Source organism: Stegostoma tigrinum, chromosome 18 (genome assembly GCF_030684315.1).
Source record: "Stegostoma tigrinum isolate sSteTig4 chromosome 18, sSteTig4.hap1, whole genome shotgun sequence".
Lineage (NCBI taxonomy): Eukaryota > Metazoa > Chordata > Chondrichthyes > Orectolobiformes > Stegostomatidae > Stegostoma > Stegostoma tigrinum.
The window spans coordinates 42,995,698-43,021,070 of record NC_081371.1 but is presented as its reverse complement, the minus strand read 5'-3'; the positions used below and the strand labels follow the sequence as shown (position 1 = coordinate 43,021,070).

The 25,373-nt window shown below is 42.5% G+C and overlaps 1 protein-coding gene across 13 annotated transcripts in view; it reads left to right on the top strand.

Moving 5' to 3' along the window:
- mgat4c (mgat4 family member C) overlaps positions 1-25,373 on the top strand; it is a 384,199-nt gene that overhangs the window by 168,523 nt on the left and 190,303 nt on the right. For all 13 annotated transcript variants that reach the window (XM_048549098.2, XM_059652473.1, XM_059652471.1 and 10 more), the window contains one exon: positions 18,548-18,618. The gene's annotated coding sequence lies outside the window, so the exon portion shown is untranslated. The remainder of the gene's footprint in view (positions 1-18,547; positions 18,619-25,373) is intronic.

Sequence of the window (25,373 nt, the reverse complement as noted above, 5' to 3'; positions counted from 1 at the left end):
CGTAATTATCTATGAAAACGAAATAATTTCTTTCAATTTTTTTCGCAATGTTTCATCTAAAATGGGATATAAAAATGAGTAAGTCAGTATATTTGGATGTTTAATATGCTCACAATATAATGACCAAAATGCAGCAATTTCAAGAGTTTTATTAACAAGTTTTATGTAGCTCTCAAAGTCATCCCTACTTTAAAATTATTGAAAACTGTTAGGTTCACTAAATGTATGTAGGGTAATTAAATCTTTAAGACTAAATGATAATTAATTCTACTTTGCATTTTGATTGACATCATTTATTGCCCGAACTCTCCGACACATGTGGAATAAAGTACTTTCAGCCCTAAATCAAATCATTGGACATATATCACAGCACAGCAGGAGCCAGATTGAGTGAGAGGGGTCTAGGCCCGAAATGTCAGCTCTTGTGCTCCTGAGATGCTGTTTGGCCTGCTGTGTTCATCCAGCTTTACACTTTATTATCTTGGATTCTCCAGCATCTGCAGTTCCCATTATCTTTGAACGTAAAAATGACTTTGAACATAATTTCTGATCTTATTTTATGGAGCTCTGGACATTTGCAAGAGCAGTTGTTCCTGGATAAGAAAATTACCAGTATTTTACAATAATACAGATCACAGTGAGCAAGCTGAAGTAACAGACTTTTATTTGTGTACTGGACCATTTCTAAGAATGAACAAAGTAGTTTTGACTAGCATGAGGAAGTGATTTCTCTATGGGAGACCTATGATGAGGTCAAGAGCATTTATGCACCAAGAGCATCTATCAAAGTGGCGACAATGAATGCTACCTCTCCAGGGAACAAAGTTAATCTATAAAGTAAACTGTGCAGTGAATATTTAAAGGCAACATTAAAGAACCCCTATGGCTGCAATCATTGTTTCCAACTGCACGTTAAATCAATAAAGTGCATGGTTTCAGGTAACTGGAGGCACTGCATTGATTTGTGTAAACTTCTAATTTCTAACAGTTTTCTGTTCCATCGCAGGTAAATTAAGGCTTTGGTTGCAAAATTCAATGTCATAACACTGCTGGTTTCATTTTGATGGGACCCCTGAGCTTGCAAACTTAGGAGAGGTGTTTTGAGGTTAGGGCCAGGAGTCTTATTCGAGTGTTGGAAGTGTGAAAAAGGGGAAAATTTTAACATCAATCAGCCATTGATTATGCACACAGTCTACCATTTTGGATCTCACCATACAGCTGCATAAGCAAAGAGCCTCTTGGAAGGAAGAAAAGGAGCAACAAAACCATAGAATGGGCTCTGATTCTGTGTTGCTGTCCTTAGTGTTGGAAGTGCAAAGGAGAGGGAGAGTTCATTTTTGTGTAAAGTCCCAGACCCAAATTAACTTCCCCTCCATCCCACTAGGCTATTTAAATGGATCACCGCAGAATTTTAAGGTGTGGTACTTTGTTGCAGAGTTAGTTGAAGTGCCATGTACCATGTTTTGGTAAAGTTCACACAAGTTCTTTGAGTGAGAAAGGAGTGGTGCTGGAGTGTTACAAAGAGGTGAATGGATCTTAAGTGCCTATGAACAGAAAAGCTTTCTATAGTTTTTGGAACAATAGTTGCAGCCTCTCTTGGGCTGCACCATAAAAGGCATTCAGAGTTGAAGTGGGAGAAGCTGAGTAAAAAGACAGGAAAAGAAGTTCCCAGAAGAAAGCTGTATCTACCAAGAGATCATTAGAAGCACTCCTGATACTCATACAATGTACAATCTCCAGCTAAAGGGTGCAGGTGTCAGATCAAGTGGTTGTGCTTCCTCATTAGACATTTGCTCTTACCCACATCCTGCAGTATCAGGTCGTACAAGTCAGCAAAGTAACAGTCCTGAACATAGAACTGAAGAAAAATAAGATTGGGTCGGGAAAGTGGTGCAGTGGGTTTAGGATACTGTATGCAAGGCTTTGTGTGAAAAATACAAGGTACATAGTAACTTCAATTCTAGCTTGAGTAGTGAGGGAAAGGGGCAAAGGGAAATTTGAGAAAAGGTGCAAGGCTGCTTTTTACCATCAAAATGAAGAATAATAATCTCACAATTGGTCAAAGTTTTGGACAGTTTCATGAAACTGGTTGCAGCAGCCTCAATCCCCAATGCCAATAATTTTGGGCACTGATACCTCCATAAGCAGCCATGTTTACTACCCATTCTCACTCCTGCTCATGACCTTTGGTTTGTTCTTTGCTGATTCTATCCGTTACATCTCAGCTTGTTCTGCAAGAAAGGGGAATAGATGTCATTGGCTGTATTCTGATGTGTTTGGGTCATGTGTTTCTCATAATTAAACGCCTGGAAACATGTGGCATATGGTGTGAGGCTTAAAGAAACGGTATGTGGGTGAGATAGAGCATCTGTATGTCGGTACCTAACAGCAATCTCCTGCAGTCAGGACTCATGGCTGATTGATGGAGATGTGGTACATTAAGCAATGAGTAAGGGTGGTGTGATAGTAAGTAGGACATGCGAAATTTGAAGATGCGGTCACAACCTTTGTCTACTTGTGAAAGGCTAATGATATTTTTCTTTGTGGCAATGTAGCCAGGTCTTCATAGCCAAGATAACAAAGTGTGGAGCTGGATGAACACGGCAGGCCAAGCAGCATCTCAGGAACATAATAGCTGACGTTTCGGGCCTAGACGCTTCATCAGAAAAGGCTTTTCTCATGAAGGGTCTAGGCCCGAAACATCAGCTATTATGCTCCTAAGATGCTGCTTGGCCTGCCGTGTTCATCCAGCTCCACACTTTGTTATCTCGGATTCTCCAGCATCTGCAGTTCCCATTATCTCAGGCCCTCGTAGCCAGGCATGTCCATGCAGAGTTTTGTGTGAAAAGCAAAAGATGCATAACTACTTCCAATATGCCTGGAGATTTCCTGGCTCCTGAGAAGAAAAATTGATTCGTCCCCTCCTTTGCACTTCCATCTCGAAGGACAGTAACACAGAATCAGAGCCCATTCAATGGGTTGATTGCTCCGTTTCTTCCTTCTAAGAAACTCTGGCAGAAACAGTTCCAGCATCTGCAATTGAGAGGATGCTTTAAAGAGATGCAGGCCAGCTTTAACTCATGATAGGCAATGGCATGGTTTGTGTTGAGATCTTAAGGTCACCTTTTCTCTATATTCTAACGATTAAAGTTTTCATTTTTTTCTGTGAATGATCGACACAACTTTGCAGACTGTCAGTACATATTTATTCTTCTTTAATCTGCTCAGTGGGCAAAATGTTTGAAGTAATATAAACTGACAACAACTTTTATAAGGAACCCACTTCACTACAGTGATCCTTCAGGCTTCGGGCTTTAACAAGATACTGTTACAAACTGCTGTTCTTCCGGGGCGGCATTCCTAGCCAGAAACGTCAGTCTTTGTGGAAAGAATTTTATATTCCAATTTGATGCTTTATTCACATCTTGCATATTATGGAAGAGGATGAGATAGATTGTTAGTTGATATTATGTAAATCAGCTGCTAGTTTCATATATTATATTCCCCAAGTGATTTCATTAGATGATGCTTTTATCACAATAATTCATAGTTGTACCTCACTTATAACATTCTCATTTCTGAGTCAGTGGTGTAGGAATTCTGGTTTGCGATTAGTAATCTGCTGATTTTTAGGTGGTTTGAATCACCTCCAGATTCCCTGGTTCTGACACCAGACTTAATTTAGGAATATGAAGTGAAGAAAGCAGTAGATGGGTGTTTCAGGGCAAAGAACCTCTGCGTTTATTAAATTAAAGGTTAGTATATCACAAGAAAAGACAAAAGTAATCAACAGGGAAATAAAACAAAGTTGAATAAAATACAAGAGATAAAAAGGCAAATTCAAAACAGTGAAACTGACACAATCAGTTAATAGCTTAATACAGGCTAATTACTATTAGAAATTAAATAGTAGATTCAAATATAGACATTTTAATCATTTTAATCAGTTCTGAGGAAAGGTCACTGGACCTGAAACATTAACTCTTGTTTTTTTCCTTCACAGATGCTGCCAGATCTGCTGAGCTTTTCCTGCATAATAAAATGTGAGGCTGGATGAACACAGCAGGCCAAGCAGCATCTCAGGAGCACAAAAGCTGACGTTTCGGGCCTGGACCCTTCATCAGAGAGGGGGATGGGGGGAGGGAACTGGAATAAATAGGGAGAGAGGGGGAGGCGGACCGAAGATGGAGAGTAAAGAAGATAGGTGGAGAGGGTGTAGGTGGGGAGGTAGGGAGGGGATAGGTCAGTCCAGGGAAGACGGACAGGTCAAGGAGGTGGGATGAGGTTAGTAGGTAGCTGGGGGTGCGGCTTGGGGTGGGAGGAAGGGATGGGTGAGAGGAAGAACCGGTTAGGGAGCCTGCAACCCCAGAGAAGACAGCCACCCTGAGCCCTGCCGAATCTTCACCATCCCCCCAGACCTCCCACTGACTGAGGACGAACGGTCAGTCCTGAGCAAGGGGCTCACCTTTGTCCCCCTACAACCACACATCAACGAATACCAGTCACGGTCGGACATAGAGCAGTTTTTCCGCCGTCTTCGCCTGCATGCCTACTACTTCAACCGGGAACCCAACCCTCCTTCCACTGACCCCTTCACCCGCTTCCAACACAAGTCCTCCTCCTGGACACCACCCCCAGGCCTCCTACCCTCCCTCGACCTCTTCATCTCCAACTGCCGTCGAGACATTAACCGCCTCAACCTCTCCACCCCTCTCACCCACTCCAACCTCTCCCCCGCAGAACGGGCAGCCCTCCGCTCCCTCCGCTCCAACCCCAACCTCACCATCAAACCCGCAGACAAGGGTGGCACAGTGGTAGTATGGCGTACTGACCTCTACATCGCCGAGGCCAGACGCCAACTCTCCGACACCACCTCCTACCGCCTCCTCGATCATGACCCCACACCCGAGCACCAAACCATCATCTCCAACACCATTCATGACCTCATCACCTCAGGGGACCTCCCACCCACAGCCTCCAACCTCATTGTTCCCCAACCCCGCACGGCCCGTTTCTATCTCCTTCCCAAAATCCACAAACCTGCCTGCCCTGGTCGACCCATCGTCTCAGCCTGCTCCTGCCCCACCGAACTCATCTCCACCTATCTGGACTCCATTTTCTCCCCTTTGGTCCAGGAACTCCCCACCTATGTCCGTGACACCACCCACGCCCTCCACCTCCTCCAGGACTTCCAATTCCCTGGCCCCCAACACCTCATATTCACCATGGACGTCCAGTCCCTGTACACCTGCATTCCGCATGGAGATGGCCTCAAGGCCCTCCGCTTCTTCCTGTCCCGCAGGCCCGACCAGGCCCCCTCCACCGACACTCTCATCCGCCTAGCGGAACTCGTCCTCACACTCAACAACTTCTCTTTTGACTCCTCCCACTTCCTACAGACTAAGGGGGTGGCCATGGGCACCCGCATGGGCCCCAGCTATGCCTGCCTCTTTGTAGGTTACGTGGAACAGTCCATCTTCCGCACCTACACAGGCCCCAAACCCCACCTCTTCCTCCGGTACATTGATGACTGTATCGGCGCCGCCTCTTGCTCCCCAGAGGAGCTCGAACAGTTCATCCACTTCACCAACACCTTCCACCCCAACCTTCAGTTCACCTGGGCCATCTCCAGCACATCCCTCACCTTCCTGGACCTCTCAGTCTCCATCTCAGGCAACCAGCTTGTAACTGATGTCCATTTCAAGCCCACCGACTCCCACAGCTACCTAGAATACACCTCCTCCCACCCACCCTCCTGCAAAAATTCCATCCCCTATTCCCAATTCCTCCGCCTCCGCCGCATCTGCTCCCACGATAAGACATTCCACTCCCGCACATCCCAGATGTCCAAGTTCTTTAAGGACCGCAACTTCCCCCCCACGGTGATTGAGAACGCCCTTGACCGCGTCTCCCGCATTTCCCGCGACACATCCCTCACACCCCGCCCCCGCCACAACCGCCCCAAGAGGATCCCCCTCGTTCTCACACACCACCCTACCAACCTCCGGATACAACGCATTATCCTCCGACACTTCCGCCACTTACAATCCGACCCCACCACCCAAGACATTTTTCCATCCCCACCCCTGTCTGCTTTCCGGAGAGACCACTCTCTCCGTGACTCCCTTGTTCGCTCCACACTGCCCTCCAACCCCACCACACCCGGCACCTTCCCCTGCAACCGCAGGAAATGCTACACTTGTCCCCACACCTCCTCCCTCACCCCCATCCCAGGCCCCAAGATGACATTCCACATTAAGCAGAGGTTCACCTGCACATCTGCCAATGTGATATACTGCATCCACTGTACCCGGTGCGGCTTTCTCTACATTGGGGAAACCAAGCGGAGGCTTGGGGACCGCTTTGCAGAACACCTCCGCTCAGTTCGCAACAAACAACTGCACCTCCCAGTCGCAAACCATTTCCACTCCCCCTCCCATTCTCTTGATGACATGTCCATCATGGGCCTCCTGCACTGCCACAATGATGCCACCCGAAGGTTGCAGGAACAGCAACTCATATTCCGCCTGGGAACCCTGCAGCCATATGGTATCAATGTGGACTTCACCAGTTTCAAAATCTCCCCTTCCCCCACTGCATCCCTAAACCAGCCCAGTTCATCCCCTCCCCCCACTGCACCACACAACCAGCCCAGCCCTTCCCCCCCACCCACTGCATCCCAAAACCAGTCCAACCTGTCTCTGCCTCCCTAACCGGTTCTTCCTCTCACCCATCCCTTCCTCCCACCCCAAGCCGCACCCCCAGCTACCTACTAACCTCATCCCACCTCCTTGACCTGTCCGTCTTCCCTGGACTGACCTATCCCCTCCCTACCTCCCCACCTACACCCTCTCCACCTATCTTCTTTACTCTCCATCTTCGGTCCGCCTCCCCCTCTCTCCCTATTTATTCCAGTTCCCTCCCCCCATCCCCCTCTCTGATGAAGGGTCCAGGCCCGAAACGTCAGCTTTTGTGCTCCTGAGATGCTGCTGGGCCTGCTGTGTTCATCCAGCCTCACATTTTATTACCTTGGAATCTCCAGCATCTGCAGTTCCCATTATCTCTGAGCTTTTCCTGCAGCTTTGTTTTTGTTCCTGATTTTAATCAGACTTCCCAACCTTTGGGTTCCCTGCACTCTCACCAACCCAACTTCCCCTCCCTGCTTCAGAGATAGTAGGAATCTGCATTTTCTGAAGAAGCGTCTAGGCCTGAGACGTCAGCTTTCCTGCTCCTAAGATGCTGCTTGGCCTGCTGTGTTCATTCAGCTCCACACCTTGTTATCTCAGATTCTCCAGCATCTGCAGTTCCTACTATCTCAGCTCTACACCTTGTTATCTCAGTTCCCCTCCCTGCTCGCTAGTTTGGATACATTGGATCTTGAGGAAATAGGCTCACCACTGGGGAGAAACACAATTTTGAAATACAACTGGCCATTCCCACTTGCTGCAGCTAGTGCTTTGCAGAAGAATTCGGGCTGTGTTCAGCCCGGTTTGTGAACTTGGGTTTTCTTAGTTTGTCGTGGTTTATGAGTCTGTTTTCGCCTCAGGATGTGTCTGAGGCCTCATCAGTGATGTCAGTGGTTTTCTGAGGTTGTCGGTCGTCAGATTTGCTGGTCATGGCTGGTTGCCGTTGGTTCCCCTGGTGCAGAACAGCCCTGTGTCTGTAGGTTTCAGGGAGATAGCTGTGCAGATAGATACTCTCCCGGACAACTGTCTGGGACCTCTCTTCTGTTGTTAGCTGCGGGGAAGGCTGTGTCTTTCTCTACCAGATCAGGCCCAGCAATTACACAGACTGTGTTCTCCATTATCACCTCTCAAATCTGTGTTATCTATTGTGTTTCTGTTGCCCCCTTTGCGGTGAATTGGCTTCCTGATAGTTTAGCCTAGGTGTAAATGTGTTTTGATTAAGTGGAATGTCTGTGAATGAATATTAATTGAAGTTGAATACCTTGGTACCTCTGAAGAGTCCAAGGTGTCTGAAGATGTTGTCTTAGGTCTGGTTCAGCGTCCCTTCAGGGCTGAGGTGTGAATAGGATTTCTAACTGAACCATGGTTTCAGATAGCTACCCTCACGGTTGTGTATTCCAGAGCACAGCCCAGCTGCCTCACCTTTTTGTTTTAAGAGTTCTGTTAAAAATCCAGGGTTTTGATCCAGTATTCTAAATGACAGGATATTTTACTCACTCATATCCTGCCTTTGATCTTAGACTACCTCTCTCAGTGAGCAAAAATCATCAAAACACAAAAGCCAACTCCCCAGATTATCTACCCCCACACACAATTATTTTCTCCCTCCAAGGCAGTGCATGGTCTCCTGAAAGGAAAACACAAGGCAGAATTTGAGAAACTCATCAAAACATACTGGTACAAAGTACTTAAATGACATCAGATTCAAACCTTAAATACATTTTACATACATTTATCTTTACACAGCACAAACAAAATACATCCCGATCAAAATTCCCTTCCAGGAACACAATTTTCACACACACACACACACCTCCGGCTTGTTGTACACAGTCTGTAGTGTCAGACTCCGTGGGCTCAACACTGTGCCCTCCAAATGATTCCTCTTTTGGGTTAGTGTCCCCTATTGTGTTTGGTGTGTGTGTGTCTACTTATTTTGTGTTCCCCAAATTCTAGCTTGTGGAACATTTCAGTAATATTTCCAGCAGTGTCTCTGTCACCTGTTGGCATCATTCTGGGAACTGAGTCTTCATTTTAAACTTTGGTGTAAGGGAAGTCATGGCCCAGTGACCCCATTCCCCCTCAGAGGACAAAACCATACCCTGGTCCCCTGGGACGGCAGGATATACACCCAGTGAAATATCCCCCTTACCGCCTGGGCCTTCCTGTTCCCCTTCTGTTAGGGCAACCCAGCAGTGAAAACCTTGTCCATTTGACAGTCCTGAACACAAACACAACCTCACCCTTTAGCAGTGCTCAGGCTCAGATCCACGGTGACTGAGTGGTTAGCGATTCTGCCTCACAGTGTCAGGAACCTGGGTTCAATTCCACCCTCAGGTGACTCTCTGTGTGGAGTTTGCACATTCTCCCCGTGCTTGCCTGGGTTTTCTCCGGATGCTCCGGTTTCTTCTCAGAGTCCAAAGATGTGCAGGCTAGGTGGATCGGCCATGCTAAATTGGCTGTAGTGTTCAGGGGTGTGTGGGTTATAGGGGAATGGGTCTGGGTGGGATGCTCCAAGGGTCAGTATGGACTTGTTGGGCCGAAGGGCCTGTTTCCACACTGTAGGGATTCTATGATTCCAAACCCTCTTTGATGGCACAAGTTCTAGCAGCCTGGCTCTTAGGGTCTATGGTGAACAGGCAAAATCATTTACCCTATTGGACAAGGTACCAGTCATTTATCTAAGGAAGGAGGAGAACATGCTCCCATCTGCATCAACAGAACTGACGCTGTGAGGGTGGAGTGCAACAAGTTCCTCAGAGTGATGATAACTGACAACATGCCCTGGACTTCCCATGCAGATGCTACCGTCAAGAAGGCACAACAATGCCTCTTCTTACTCAGGAAGCTCAGGAAATTTGGCATGTCCATAAGGATCCTCACAAAATTCCATAGATGTACCATTCTGAAGCTCATCTTCATAAAAGCAGAGCTATTCGATACTTTACAGAGTCTTTCTGTACCGCCTAAGACAGGCGTATGCATTGTTGTGCTCCTAAGATGCTGCATGTCCTGCTGCGCTCATGAAGCTCCACACTTTGTTATCTCTATTACTCCACTTACACTGGATTTCTTCACTTTAACCATTTTTGAAAATCTACTTCAAGAATTGATACATCTAAAAAAATAACTGCATCCTTTTTAAAAGGCCTAAAATTGGTTAAGTCATCTGTGGCTTTCTAATTCATGCCAGGGAGTTTGGTGGTTGATACTATCATTGTGTACAAGCACATAAGATAACAAAATGTGGAGCTGGATGAACACAGTAGGGCAAGCAGCACCTTAGGAGCAGGAAAGCTGACGTTTCAGGCCTAGACCCTTTATCAGATATGGGGGAGGGGAAGATGGTTCTGAAATAAATAGGGAGAGAGGAGGAGGCGGATCGAAGATGGATAGAGGAGAAGACAGGTAGAGTGGAGACAGACAAGTTAAAGAGGCGGGGATGGAGCCAGTAAAGTTGAGTGTAGGTGGGGAGGAGATAGATCAGTCCAGGGAGAACGGACAGTTCAAGGGGACGGGGTGAGGTTAGTAGGTAGGAAATGGGGGTGCGGCTTGAGTTGGGCGGATGGGATAGGTGAGAGAAAGAACAGTTTAGGGAGGTAGGGCGAGCTGAGCTGGTTTTGGGATGCAGTTGGGGTAGGGGACATTTTGAAGCTTGTGAAATCAACATTGATACCATTGGGCTGCAGGGTTCCCAAGCGGAATGTGAGTTGCTGTTCCTGCAACCTTCGGGTGGCATCGGTGTGGCACTGCAGGAGGCCCAGGATGGACGTGTTGTCTGCAGAATGGGAGGTGCTGTTGAAATGGTTCGTGACTGGGAGGTGCAGTTGTTTATTGCGAACTGAGCGGTGGTGTTCTGCAAAGTGGTCCCCAAGCCTCCGCTTGGTTCCCCCAATGTAGAGGAAGCCACAACAGGTACAGCAGATGCAGTACACCACATTGGCAGATGTGCAGGTGAACATCTGCTTGATGTGGAAAGTCATCTTGGGGCCTGGGATAGGGGTGAGGGAGGAGGTGTGGGGGCAAGTGTAGCATTTCCTACGGTTGCAGGGAAAAGTGCCGGGTGTGGTGGGGTTGGAGGGGAGTGTGGAGCGGACAAGGGACTCACGGAGAGAGTGATCTCTCCGGAAAATAGACAAGGGTGGGGAGGGAAATATGTCTTTGGTGATGGGGTCGGATTGCAGATGGCGGAAGTGTTGGAGGATAATGCATTGGATCTGGAGGTTGGTAGAGTGGTACGTGAGGACAAGGGGGGTTCTTTTTTGATTGTTATTGCGGGGACGGGGTGTGAGGGATGAGTTGCAGGAAATGTGTTCAGGCTTCTGTATCATCTACCTGATGGAAGAGGTTGTAGGAGAACATTGCTGAGGTGGGGAGGAGTCTTTGATGTTGGCTACCTTTTTGCAGCAGCAAGCCGTGTAAATAGAGTCCATGGATAGAAGGTTGGCTTCCATGATGGTCTAGGCTAAGCACACCATCTTCTGTAGTTTCCTACGGTATCGGGCAGAGCAGTTACCCTATTAGGCCACTATCACCGAGACAGTATGCTTTCAATGGTGCATCTGTAGGAGTTGGTGAGGGATCTTACGGAGTTACCAAATTTCCTGAGCTGCCTGAGGAAGAAGAGGCATTGTTACACCTTCTTGATAGTTGCATCTACATGAGAATTCGAGGACATGTTATCAGTTATCGTCACTCCAAGGAACTTGATGCTGTCCACCTTGTCAACATCAGTTCCATTGCTGTAGATGGACACGGGTTCTCCTCCTTTCTTTCTGAAGTCAAAAGTCAGTTCTTTAATTTTGCCATTGATGGGTCCAGAGAAAGCAGCACAGAAACAGTAAGGGCAGCAATGCGCTTTCAAACTGCGAATATTCCATCTCCAGTAAGCAAACAGTGGGCCTCCAATTCACTCCACCCGTCCTTTTCCTGATCAAAGAGGAGAAAAACGGTAAACGATAGTAAGAACTGCCGATGCTGGAGTCAGAGATAACACATTGTGGAGTTGGAGGAGCACAGCAGGCCAGGCAGCATCGGATGCTGAAGAAGGGTCCCGACCTGAAACATCAACTTTCCTGCTCCTCTGATGCTGCCTGGCCTCCTGAGTTCCTCCAGCTCCACACTGTATTGTTAGTATTAGAAAAAGTGTTTTAGTTTTTTAGGTGTTGGATGTTACTCATTCCTATGAAGATACTCTCCTGTATCAAAGCTTAAAAATGACAACAAGCCTGGAATATTTAAAGATTTTACATGTAATGTATCTTGAAATCCGTCATACTAGTAAAACTATAGCAAGAGACATATACATTTTCTGTTCCTGACTTTCATTTCTTCCCAATCAAGCATTACAAGATTAAAGTGCTCATGAGCTTTTCATTTTCAAAAGCTTTGGAATGTTTCAATTTTAGTCAAAATGATGCAGTTGAAATATCTGTTTTTTGTGGAAACAATATTGTTTATGATCTTTCATCATTAAAAATGTTTGAGTACAGCAATCCAGACAAATTATTTTACTTCAAAGGAATGACTGTACGCTTCTGGAAATACATTAACTTCTTCAATCCATTCACAGGTTTAATTTGGAATGTAACTTTCAGCAAATTGGGATCAGGGTAAACTGTGTGTTTACCAGCAAAATGGCTTAACACACAGTGTTTGCTCATGTGTTATTCCTTTAACAGATTTAACTGTGCTTTACCAGTTCAATCAGGGCAATAAATTAGCCAAGATCTAACAGAATCATAAAATAAAGAACATCAATTGCAAAAAAGTAGTATCTGCAAAGAGCAATTTAACATTGAAATATGGGACACTGAAATGCCTTACATCATAATAATTTGTAGGAAGCATAGCTTTAAAATTGTGATGGGATGGGGGATGGGGATAGTGGGTTAGGCAATGATGGTGGTGTGAGCTACATCTATGAGATTTCTATTTTCTTATCACCATGGTGATAACTGGCTTTAGATGTTGGAATTCTGTGACTTTTTTTGAGATGAAGGGCTAGATTTTACTGCCCACACCAATCTTGCTCTCAGTGGGCCTATGTAAAATATCTTAGGTGGTTAGGCCACTTCCTTCCCACCCACCTCCTGACCTGTTCCCGATAATACAGAGGGTGTGTACAGGACAGACCCACTGGGTTGCCTGCATGTCCTTAGTTCTATTGAGACCTTTAACTGCCAGTAATTAAAAGTCTGAATCCACTCACACTACTGTAAAACACTGGGCCGTCTTAGGTAGGCCAATGAGGGAAGGAAATTTCAAAAACTTTTTTTGAAAGGTAGGAAGGACGAACATCAATCAAGAGGGTCTCCTGTGAACATCAGAGATCTTACAGGTTCTTTTAGAGAAACAGGAACTTGGATAGGCCATTTAAGCTCTGGAATTGATTGTGCTTTCAATGAGACCTGACAGGACTCTGAAAATTCATTCATCTGCCTTCATTAGCACCATATCCTTTTATATACTTGCCCAGTAAAATGTTTGTCAGTCTCAGATACAAAAATATTAAAATCAGTTGACATATTCCTTTTGTGGAAAGGACTTCCATGTTTCTACCATCCTCTCTTTGAAAAAAAATCCCTCCTGGCATCTCTATAAAGTGGTCTGGCTCGGATTTGGTAATAAATCCTCTTGTTCTAGGCTGATTGGATAAAATTTTCTTACTCCAGGAAGTTCTTTCAAAGTCTAAAAACCTTAATCAGATCACACCTTAACCGTCCAAATTCCAGGGCATGCACATCTAATTTGTGAAAACCTTGTAATTTAATGCTTGGAATGTTAGCAACATTCTCTCCTCAGAGCTGTATTCTCCCCAAATCATTGACTGACATTGATAAGCAGACCGTAGACACAACTGACCAGAAGCCTGACTGCTATTGTTGCAGCAACCTAACTGATATTATGTCAATCCTACGATTACTGATGCCTAATAGAACAGATCCTTGTTCATTCACTGAACTGATCCCCTGATGGTTAGCATCCAAAGCTGATGAAGGACCATATACAAGACTCTGCACTGTCTTTGGATTATGCCGATGACTCATTGTGCCAGAACTTCCTGATTAACAGTTACCTACCCTTGACTGGACTGAGGAGCGCCCGCGCATTATGAGGCTGGGCAAGGCTAAGGATAAATGCTACAGGCATGTAGTTGGGCGCTAAGTGAGCAAGTGTTAGGACAGCAATCAAGCAACTCTTAGATGCAGCCTGATCCAAACCATGTGTTGTTGCTTGTCCCTGAATGCACAGTGTCCCTGCCACAGCCTTTCTATGTTCATGGTTAATGCCATCTGTAAAACAGACCTGGTATTTCTCGACAGGCCTGCGAGTGGTTTGGAGCAGTGTCATAATGGGTCATGAGGATTAGAAAATCTCAGATGCCAATGACCAAAGGCAAGGAGTGTGTATACCTGGTTCCCCATATATCATGTCCTGAGATGCTATTTGATGCTAAACAACACAGAACACAGCCAGCAGCTAAATATATCTGCCGGGCACCTCTGATATTCATGTGAAGGTTGATTTCATGATCACGTGTCCTGAAATACAGTGAAAAGCTTTGTTTACGAGTGGTATAGGCAGATCATAGCGAGCAAAGGGTATACAGATCAAAAAGACTTAGAGGCATACATGTTACATTGCAGGTTGCATTACATGAGTACCTTCAACAGTCTGATGACAGCCAGAAAGAAGGTGCTCCTGAACCTGCTCGCACATATGTTCAGGCTTCTGTATCTTGGTTGTACAAGGTCATTACTAAGATGTGTTGGGTCTTTGATGATGTTGCCCACCTTTCCATGGTACACAGTGAGCCGTGTAAAAAGGGTCCATGGATGAAAGGTTGGCTTCCATGATTGACTGGGTAATTCCTGACACTATCTTGCTCAGTGCAATTGGTAAGCTAGGAAGCTGAATATTAATGAGGTGAGTTAAGTCAATAATAAGACATTAAACAAGGACTTGCCTGCTTTCATTGGCAACTTTCTGTGTGGCAAATACATAAAAGGTACAGCAAGTTGGTACTGATGTCAAGATAACCCTTGTTGGACTCCTCTTCTGATTCTGCTACACAATACGTTGCTCAAACACTGCAAGGTTCCAGCAAACGTTTCATAAACAAATGCTCATTAGCTACAATTCTAAGTTGCAATGCACAGTTCTAGTACCAGCTAATAACACAAGACTAATACAGTGTCTTGTTGCAACTTTTAGTCATCTAATACAAATATAAGATTAACATGGACTTCATCCTTTTCTGGAAAGTAAGGCAATTGCATCAATAAGTCTTTGAAAAACAAGTAGGATTCTCATAGAACTGCAGACACGTTATTGAAGGATTTCACATTCATTTCTACTTTTTTAATTCATTTGTTAAAATGGACAGCTCATGTTTAATTAGATTTCTAGTTATAACAGTCTATGACTATAAAGAGAACAACATGAGAATGCAATTTGTGTTCTAGTATGTAAGAGGTAGGAGTCCGAAAAGTGTGGCCTTGGTTGAAGGAATTAAATTGGTCATTTGTCTCTTTGTTATTTGTGTATACTGCAATATACTCAACAAAATCAGTTCTGACAAAGCAGAAAATCAAATGCAGGCGTTCAAACAGATCCAAGTGTTGGAGATGCAGTGTAATATTTTCACAAAAACCTTTCTGATACAAATGAGATGCATTCAGTAAAACTGTCAAATCATAGGCTTATATAAAGCTTTTTCTGAAGAGTAATTGCTTGTTGAGGCACACTTCCCTATTAATCATCATTAGACTCCCTGTTTAATGCATGGACTGTTGTATAATGCATCATTTAATGAAAATCTGCTCCTTTGCTGGCAGACTGAGGAACATAGCACATTAGATACTATGCTGCATAATTAGAGGGTTGAGCCTTGATATTCCTGTGTAGCTATTTTGTCTCACCTGAGGGATAGACAAGCAGATGATATTAAACATTAAGGGTATGCAAAATAAATGCCCGAGTCTTGGAAACAGCAAATCTAGCTCCATCAGCCTAAACAATAAGGCTTGAATCAAATCCTGTATATTGAGATACTATATTTATTTGGATACCAGTTATTAGGTCAGTTTTGTTGTTAAGGGTAGTGGAGTCCTTCGGGATCATTTTGCCTTCTGGATCATGAGAAAGAAGATGACTTGGGCAAAGGTGGAAATGATGAAAACGCTTAAGCAAGAAATGCTGGAGGACATTTAGCTTACAGTGTGATTGGAATTGCTAAAGAATGAAGTGAATATATCTGTCGAGTGGAGATTTGATGTTTCAGGCCTGTGAAAATTCCCTCGCTCAACTAAGGGATATGTAATACTGAAGCTTAATTTTCTTGGCTTAATAGTACACTGTCACTTATATTTTGTCTGTATTGTTACAGGTAGGCTTTGATGAGCTTTTTCAACTTGGATATTTCTTGTATGTTTTATTGTAATTGAACACAAATCTTGTTCTTCAGGAACTCATTATCCATCCATTGACTACATTTCATTTATTCATGAGCAGAAATAGATTATTTCTAAACCTTTGTTTTTACTGTAGTGAAGTTACTATCATTTGGCTGCACAGCTCCTACGCTATCACATTGGATGTACGGATTTTTGCTTCATGATTATCACTTGCCCTCTCAGCCACCAAGGGCAGACGATTCATTTTCTAATCTGTATCAAGTATAACATCCTGAGCTGCATCTTCATATCCCACCTGTGACTACAATATTTGATAAGTGCCAGTTGTTTTAACTCTTTCATTGTATAATGAGAGGAAATGGTTTAATGGTGTTATCACTGGACAGTGCCTAGGCCTCTAGATTAAATGTTCTGGGGTGCCTGGGTTTGAATCCTGCCACAGAAGATGGTAGAATTTGAATTCAATATATATCTGGAATTAAGATGACCATGAATCCATTGTCAGGCAGCAAAAATAAGCTATCTGGTTCACGAGCATCCTTTAGGGAATAAAACAAAACCGACATCCTTATCTGGTATGACTTGTGTGTCTCCAGACCACACAGCAATGTCGTTGACTCTTAACTGCCATCTAGGTAATTAGGGATTGGTAATAAATGTTGGTCTTAACAGTGAATGAATGATAAAACAAACATCAGTTTTCAACACTCAGATATAGCCAAAATTTGAAATTCAGTTTTAAAGTCAAAACATACAAGTGCGAAGGTAAAGTCACACAGTTCAACTTGAACATGGGAATGCTATCTCTCTCGAGAAAGAGAAAGAGAAATGAATTGTGGTGGCTTAACCTAAGGGTCGTATTGCCTCATGTTAGGGGAAGAGGTTGAGAAGATCCGTCCTTCATGGTAACCTCAGCAGTGCAGAAACTGGACCCATGCTGTTGGCTTATACTTTGCATTGCAAACCTGCTCTCCAGCCAAATCTACTCCCCATGTCAAGTATGCAAATGACATCGTTTAGGATAAATCCTACTGCTCTGAGAAATTCTATGAATGATGACTTTTTTTAAAAAAATTCAGATAAGCCTAATTCAAGCAGTCATTACTACACCCAGATTTTAGTTTTTAGGTGGAGACTTTAGATCAGTGAAATTAGCATGATGTTGATGGTCACTAGACTGATCTCACTTAAGGATGGAAGAACAGTGAGAGTTACACATCCTAATCGGCCAATCCATCCATACTGCCCTCCCCCCACCCTCTAACAACAAACACACACTTTAGTTTATGAGCAAAGACATTATATGAGGACAGAATTAAATCTTGATTATGATCAACTCCGCGTTCAGATCAGTTTCTGATCGCCATTGATAAAACTCTGAAATAATGCTACTCAAATAAAATATGGGAGCAGTCCAATGGGACTGTACTTTGGAAAGAGTCAATGCAAAGTTGGGGAGAAGAGGAATTTAGTAATGTTAAAATTGATGAGAACATTTGACTTAATAAAATAAAATCTGAAAATTGGATTACTGCCTGGTTGGGATCAAGTGAGAATTAGAAAGATACATCCTGATGATAATAACCAAGTTTAGGAACACAATGATTCTTGAACTTGGGGAAACCTGCATAGATAACTGGATCAAACGGTAATGCCAGGGAATAGACTCTCCCTGGGAAAAGTTTATAACTGAATGGATGGGCAGGGTTGTGTGCTACATTGGTAGTGTTTCTACCTCTGGGCTTGAAAGCTCCAGGTTCAAGTACTAACTATGCCAGAAGTGCATCATTATATGTCTGAACAGATTGCTTAAAAATATCTATGATTCAATAGAGACAATTTTAACTGTCTCTGACCCCTGATTCTCCAATTGGAAATCCAGATAAGAGGGCATGAATTAAAATAAGGAGCAGTGACTTACCTCCCCTCTCATGCTACATTTGCACTGCCGCCTATTAATCACTTAGAGCCTTGAGAAGGTTATTCACAGGAAGGAAGAGCCTTGAAATATGCAGATCAGATTGCAATGGCACTCAAAATAAAAGTTTAGCAAGTAATTTGTTTTATTCCTGTTTTAAGGAACCTTGTTGTCTGTAGTGACTAAACTTCAAAAGTAGATTATTCATTGTAGAGTGCTGTGAGAAAATTTGAAAGCTGCTACATCAATACAAATTCATTCTTCCTACTGTAGCTCTTCCATAAATATGTGTAGGTCTGTGCCCAAGTGACAATTTTTTTTCCCCCAGGAACTGCTTTGTTTAGCCTTTGGGAGATATTTTCAGATATAAACAAATTGAAACACAGATCTAATAATTCTCGTGTTATAGCAAATCTATAATTTCTGTGAACTTAACCTGTTTTCTAATAACTTTTAGAAGAAATCTCACATCTCATCCTGCATCTGCTCATAAATGATTTTGTGTCTCTTTCTGCTTGATTTAGAGAACAGAATTGGCCAAGGAGCTTTGAAAATTCACTTGATATATCTTTCCAGTGGCGGCTTTGTTAAGAAGGTATGGCAGAATGTTTTTCTTATCATAAAGAAACAATTATTGAACAACACAATAATGTCAATAAAAGTCACAATGAAAAACATATACAATGTTCAGCAAGAATAAATAAAAAGAGATATTGAGAGGGAGCTACTGATCCTCACAGTGTAATCCCGCAGCGCAAAAGGAATCATCACAACATTTGTGAAGTACTGACAAACAGTAAACATGAGAAATGGTTTGTTGGTTGGTCAGCATCTGAAAGAGCAGGAGAGGTTTGCATTTATGATGGAATGTCTCATCAGCTGGACATTTCCTTTCAGGAAAGTGATTGATATAAAGAAGGGCATAAAATGGAGAAATATGGGGAGAAGATCAAAGAACTGAGACTGCTGAAATCCAGCCACTGCATGAGTGAGGCATGAGCAGAGGGTGTGGGTGAGAAAAACAAACAAGGCACAACAGGGTAACAGCTGTTATCTGTCACAGTGAAGGCTTTCCAGTAAACTACCTCTGATGGACACAAAATGCTCTGAATAAGAGATCAAAATGTCTCCCTACAGAGAAAATTCAGAAAAGACTATATTAACCTGAATGAAAGCTTTCCACAATACCAGAAGATTAATTCTACTATGCATATATAGTGAATCAGTGATAGAAAAGTTTGGCGAAAATCAAACAATGATGTTTGATGAAATGAGAAAGAAGCTGTTAATTTGCAATAAATCAAAATGAATCAAGGTGCCAAATGAAACATTTGAAGTTTATTTGCCCAATAAAGCTCCATCTAAACAACATGCAAGTCATTTCAAGATTTAGAACCATGGCTCAATCAGTGACAGCAAAATTGCAAACAAATAGAAAAATGATCAATAACAAGTGTCGACCAGAATGATGAACTAGTCCTCTGCTGGAAAATCCATTTTATTTCTCCTCGTCTCTACACAAGCTGCATGACAATATCAATCCCAAGCAAATACTCAAAGACCCATTTATTATATCCAGAATTTAAGTATTTCGAGTTAAATTGAATGTCACCTTGAAAAATACTGGATGGACAGGAAAAAGGCATTAGTTAGAAGAAAAACCGTAGCTGTGAAATAAGACTGAACATTGAATCAGTACACATGCATACTACAGACACTATTGTACATTAGTTTTATTTAAGCAGTTGCTTGCAGCCGTTATAAGGATACAGCTGGAATTTGTCTGATGCCATTGTCTTTTCTGTTATACACGTCAAAAATAACTGAATGTACCAGAATATATTAGCTGGTTGCATCTGGCGGGTTTATGTATTTCACTGAATTTAGTCTTTTTTTTATTTCACCAGATTTGCCTATTTGATGACAAATTTCTGAGACTGTAAAATATCATAAAAACATTATGAAAAACCAATAGTAATCAGGAGGTGAAAATTGCCAATCTGGAATAATATGCACTCACTGCACACCCAAGAGTCTCCGTATGTACAGCAACAGGTCCAATAGGTAACTGAAGGAAAGGGAGTGCAGGATTTGGGCTAGTATAAGTGACTCCTTGCAAACATGCACACAGACTAATTAGGCTGATGGGCATCTCTTTTGATGTTGGCTTTGCCTCCAGCAGGATATTTTACTTGATGCAGCAATGCTTTTGCCATCCCTTTAGACATCAGAAACTAGGCATGGATAATGTGCAGTTAAAAGAAATCAACACCAGTATATGTGCTTACAATAATTTACTTTGTTACAAAAAGCACCATGCTTCTACTAGATTGGTTCAAGTGGCCTGAATTAAGATGGAGTCTGTGATCTTTATGACATCAGTTCAGATGTTATGATACAGTGATGATGTCATGACTATGTATCTTAAAAGAATCTGTTTGATGTGAGACATTATTCAACAGTCTCTTCTTTCAAAGATAAAAACCTATCCTCTGCAGATATAGACAGAGTTCAATTCAATAACTTAATAAAAAAAACCGGTAAAACAGACAAGGCAAGACAACCAATATAAACTTCATTATAATGTTTTGTCGGTTTGGCAATTGTCCTTATTGCAGCTCTAGTTTGAACATGGATAAAAGAGCTGAATTTCAGAAGTAACGTGAGAATGATAGCCCTTGGCAACAAGGGCATATTTGACCAAATGTAACATCAAGCAGCGGTAGCAAAACTGATGCGATGAGGTTCAGGGGAAACCTCACAATTGGTGCAGAATCTTGTACAAAACAAGATAGTGGCCATTACTGAAACCAGTTACTTTAACACCAAGGCATTGCTTCAGGAGCTCCTCAAGGTAATATCCAAGGCTTAACCATCTTCAGCTGATTCATCAATGATCCTGTCTACATCATAGGGTCAGAATTGGGGATGTCCACTGATGACTGCATCATGTTCAAAATCATTCACAATCTTCAGATATTGAAGCAGTCCACCTCTAAATATAACAAGATCTGGACAACATTCAGGTTTGAGCTGAAAAAGTGGCAAGTAGGATTCAAGTCACATATGTGCCAGTCAATAACCATCTCTAACATAAGAGAATTTAACTATCGCCCCTTGACACTCAATGGCATCACCACCACTGAATCTCCCACTGTCAATGTTCTGGCGGCTCGCCATTTTCCAGAATCTAAGTTGGACTGGTGATATAGATATTGTCGCTGTAAGAGCAGGTTAGAGAAATCTTGCAGGAAGTAACTCATTGCCTGACCCTGATTTGGGCAATATGTCTTGAAATGATTTATGAGTTATGTTACTCCATCATCTGACAATATTCATTATGGGATACCAATTAAACTGAAAGTAGAGCTCATTGTGTCAACAATGGTCATGCTCAATGCATTGCTAAGTCACTGAAAATTGAATAAAACAATTTATCAAAAGAAGTTAATCTTTCCAATTTACTATGAATAGGTCAGTTGTTGCTTTTGTCCAAGGACAGAATCAATATTCATGTAGTTGTAAGGGCTTCCTCTGCTGCTGGGGTTGATTCATTTGTTGTGTCTCACATGCGTCAATGAATTGTTGAATATCCTGATTCAGCCTTGGTTATCACACAGAATGATATGCTTGCTGTCCTGTACATTCAATACTCAAGTGATCCAGGTGTGATATAGACATGATATCCTGGAGTAATACTTGAAATTGAAAATGAAGAGTTGGGATTAATTAACGTGATTTCTGTGTGGCCAAAATGGGCATATCTTCTCTGGTCTTTCTTCAAAACTGGCAGGCTATCGCTGAATAATGACCTTTTGCCAGTTTTGTAGTTGCTCATCCTTAACAATTGCTGATTGCAACTGTTCTGGCTTTGGCCAAACTGGAGCAGATTAACCTTGAGAATATCTTCAATTTCATAATCTGGAGCTTCAAAGTATAGATCAAAAGGACTGTCTTGATATTTATGTGGGTTGGGGTATCTACTCAATGTGTCAGACACAACATCATTATAGTGCCTGCCTTACATCTCACTTCAAAACCGTATCCTTGCATGTTAACTAGTAAATGTTGAGACATGGTTGCACATTGATTAGTCATTTACAACAAATCATTTACACTTGCTTCTGATCTGTGTCAACAATAACTTTATTGCCAAATAACTTGCATGAAACCGCATAACACCAAACACCAGAGTTAATATCTCATGCTGTATTTTGGAATATTTGGTTTGCACAGATGAAGAGCTAATGAACAAGAAGTAATAGTATCTTCATCATACAGAAGCCCTCTACCTGAGCCTTTTTATGATGCATCACTTTGAGAATTGTCCAGGGCGTGGCTGTATTGCAGGTGGTAAGGTTCCACTGACAGAACATACATGAGAGAATCAAAGATATATTGGCAATCATCTTGCCATACAAAGAGGACATCCTTCACATAGAAAATCTCTCAAGAAAAATACCTTCTCTACAATGTTGGGAGTGTATCTTGAAAGGAATTTTTAAAATCCAGGACAACATTGTAGATTGTCTTTATCCTATTTAGCATTTGTTTAGACTAAGAGCATAAAATGTGGGAATGGAAGTGGGCCGTTTGGCATTTTTTGAGATTATGACTGATCGAGAATCCTCAATTCCATTTACCTGCCTTATCTTCATGACTTTTGATAATATTAAAATTCTGATTATCTCAGCTGTGAATGCACTTAATGATCCAGTGCCTATGGTAAGTAATCCTTTCTCACCTCATCTCTGTGTTACATAGACAACTCATTCTTCTGAGATTATATCCTTTGGTCCTAGATTCTTGCACAAGAAGAAACATCCTCTGCACGGTTATTTTGTCGAGAGCCCTAAAAATCACACATACTTCAATAAGGTCTCCTCTCATTCTTCTAAATTCCAAAGAGTATAATCCAGACCAAGTTAATCTCACCTCATAAAAAAAATACTTCCAGACCCAGAATCAACTAAGTATGTGTTCTTTGGACTGCCTCTAATATCAGAACGTCTTGCCTTAGAAAAGGGATCCACATATTTTACTCCTATCTGTGTGGCGATTGAACTTGTGTATTATATAATTTCTCTCTACCTGGTGCAGCTTCACTTTAAGCTTCTCTGGAGTGAGGATCAAGAAATGAAGTTGCATCATCCTTAAGATACTTATTGTATCACCGTTCAAATTGTAATTGGCATCAACTGTTGAGGGGTACGGGTGAGATTGTCAGCTGATTCACTAACATCATGTGTGGTTGTTTCATGACAGGAAATGTGATTTGAATCTCATGAATTGTGCCAAAACCAAGGTCTATACATAATTGTTGTCTTACCACTGCAGGATTGTTGGTATCTACCAAATAGAAGATTTTGGAAAGACAAGATGAGTTTGTGTATTTGCACTGCAATGTGATTGTGTCAATGCATAGAATTGGTGATCCATTATACACTGTGAGATGGTCTTTGAGATCAGAGACAATGGGAACTGCAGATGCTGGAGAATCCAAGATAACAAAGTGTAGGGCTGGATGAGCACAGCAGGCCAAGCAGCATCTCAGGAGCACAAAAACTGATGTTTTGGGCCTAGACCCTTCATCAGAAAAAGGGGGATGGGGAGAATTTTTCTGAAATAAATAAGGAGAGAGGGAGAGGTGGACTGAAGATGGATAGAGGAGTAGATAGGTGGAGAGTAGAGTATGGGGGGGAGGTAGGGAGGGGATAGGTCAGTCCGGGGAGGACGGACAGGCCAAGGGAGCAGGATTAGATTAGTAGGTAGGAAATGGAGGTGCAGCTGGAGGTGAGAGGAGGGGATAGGTGAGAGGAAGAACAGGCTAGGGAGGCGGGGATGAGCTGGGCTGGTTTTGGGATGCAGTGGGGGAAGGGGAGATTTTGAAGCTGGTGAAATCCACATTGATACCATTAGGCTGCAGGGTTCCCAAGCGGAATATGAGTTGCTGTTCCTGCAACCTATGGGTGGCATCATTATGGCACTGCAGGAGGTCCAAAATGGACATGTCATCTAAGGAATAGGAGGGCCAGTTGAAATGATGGTCTTTCATAGCTTGGACCATGGAGCAGCACTTGCTGAGGTAAAAGATTTCCACTATATACAGAGTAGGATGTTGTCTAGCTCTCAGTGAACTTTAGTTGTTAATGTGTGTTAACCTGAATTTTCTGGACATTTGATGGTAATGGACATAAAAGCTTCTGACCACTTTACTATGTTGGCATGACACGAGTTTCCTAACCTGGAGTGTGCGGCCATCTTCTGAACTTTATCTCTGTCTTCGGTGACCCTGAATTTTATCAATATCTTTACATTTGCATACCTCCTTAAATGCCTGGCAGCTAGTGTTGAAAGGTTGCATACCCTAAATTTAATAAAGGTGCCACAGGATATTGTTCAGCATTTGCCTTCCATTTCTCTTTGGAGATCTTTGCCCTTTTTTAAGAAGTAGCGTGTAATGTAGTATTTGATTTTTAAAAAATTAGTTTTGCATCTATCTGTTGTTCCTTTTTGGTTTGTTTTCCTTTATTCTTTTCCCATTGTGCTCCTTTACTGTCCTTTGTCTCTTTAAGAGAGAGTGTTTCCTTTGAACTATCTTGCCACTGTATGGTCTTCTGAGATCCATGCTTAGCAGTAGCTCCTGGAAGTGGCAGACAATGCATCAACCTGCTGATTGGTTTGAGGAGGCAATCTGAATGGGTGTATGATTAGCAATTTAGAGGAAACATTATCAATGTTGCTTTGAGAACTATAGGCTTGCAGCATAAAAATTGCAAGCTTGTAGTCACAGGTTCCAGTCTGTGGGTGTCACTCATGCAAATAAGGTTTGATGACATCACATGGGCTTCTTTTTCCTCTTGTGCCAAATTGGATAAAAATGTTGGTTAAACTAATTGAGATCTTGACAGACATAAGACTTTTAGTTTTAGAGAAACACTAATAATTTTTCAGGCTGTAATCCCTTTTAGAGGAGCAATGTTTTTGGGATCATTTGCCATTTTCTGAAAAATGTAACTGGCAGTTTGCAAGTCTTTTATTTTGTAAGAGGGACAGGGAAATAATTAGTACAGAAAAGCAGTTTTATTTTTATTTGGGTTGGTAACTACAGCCATTTTATTTCTAAGTAAACAAAGACTTATAAATTTCTTTTGTCAAAAAGGAGCTTAAATATTGACCTGACTGGTGGATAGCCTATCTATAAATCTGTTCAGCCACTTGCACTCATAAATGTTTAATCTGCTGATTATCTGAATTCTCCAATATTCAGAGTGTTGTGTAGCTGATCTTCAATTAGTTTTCCAGATATCTATTCCCAATACCTTAGAATGGATTATTTTTACAGACAGC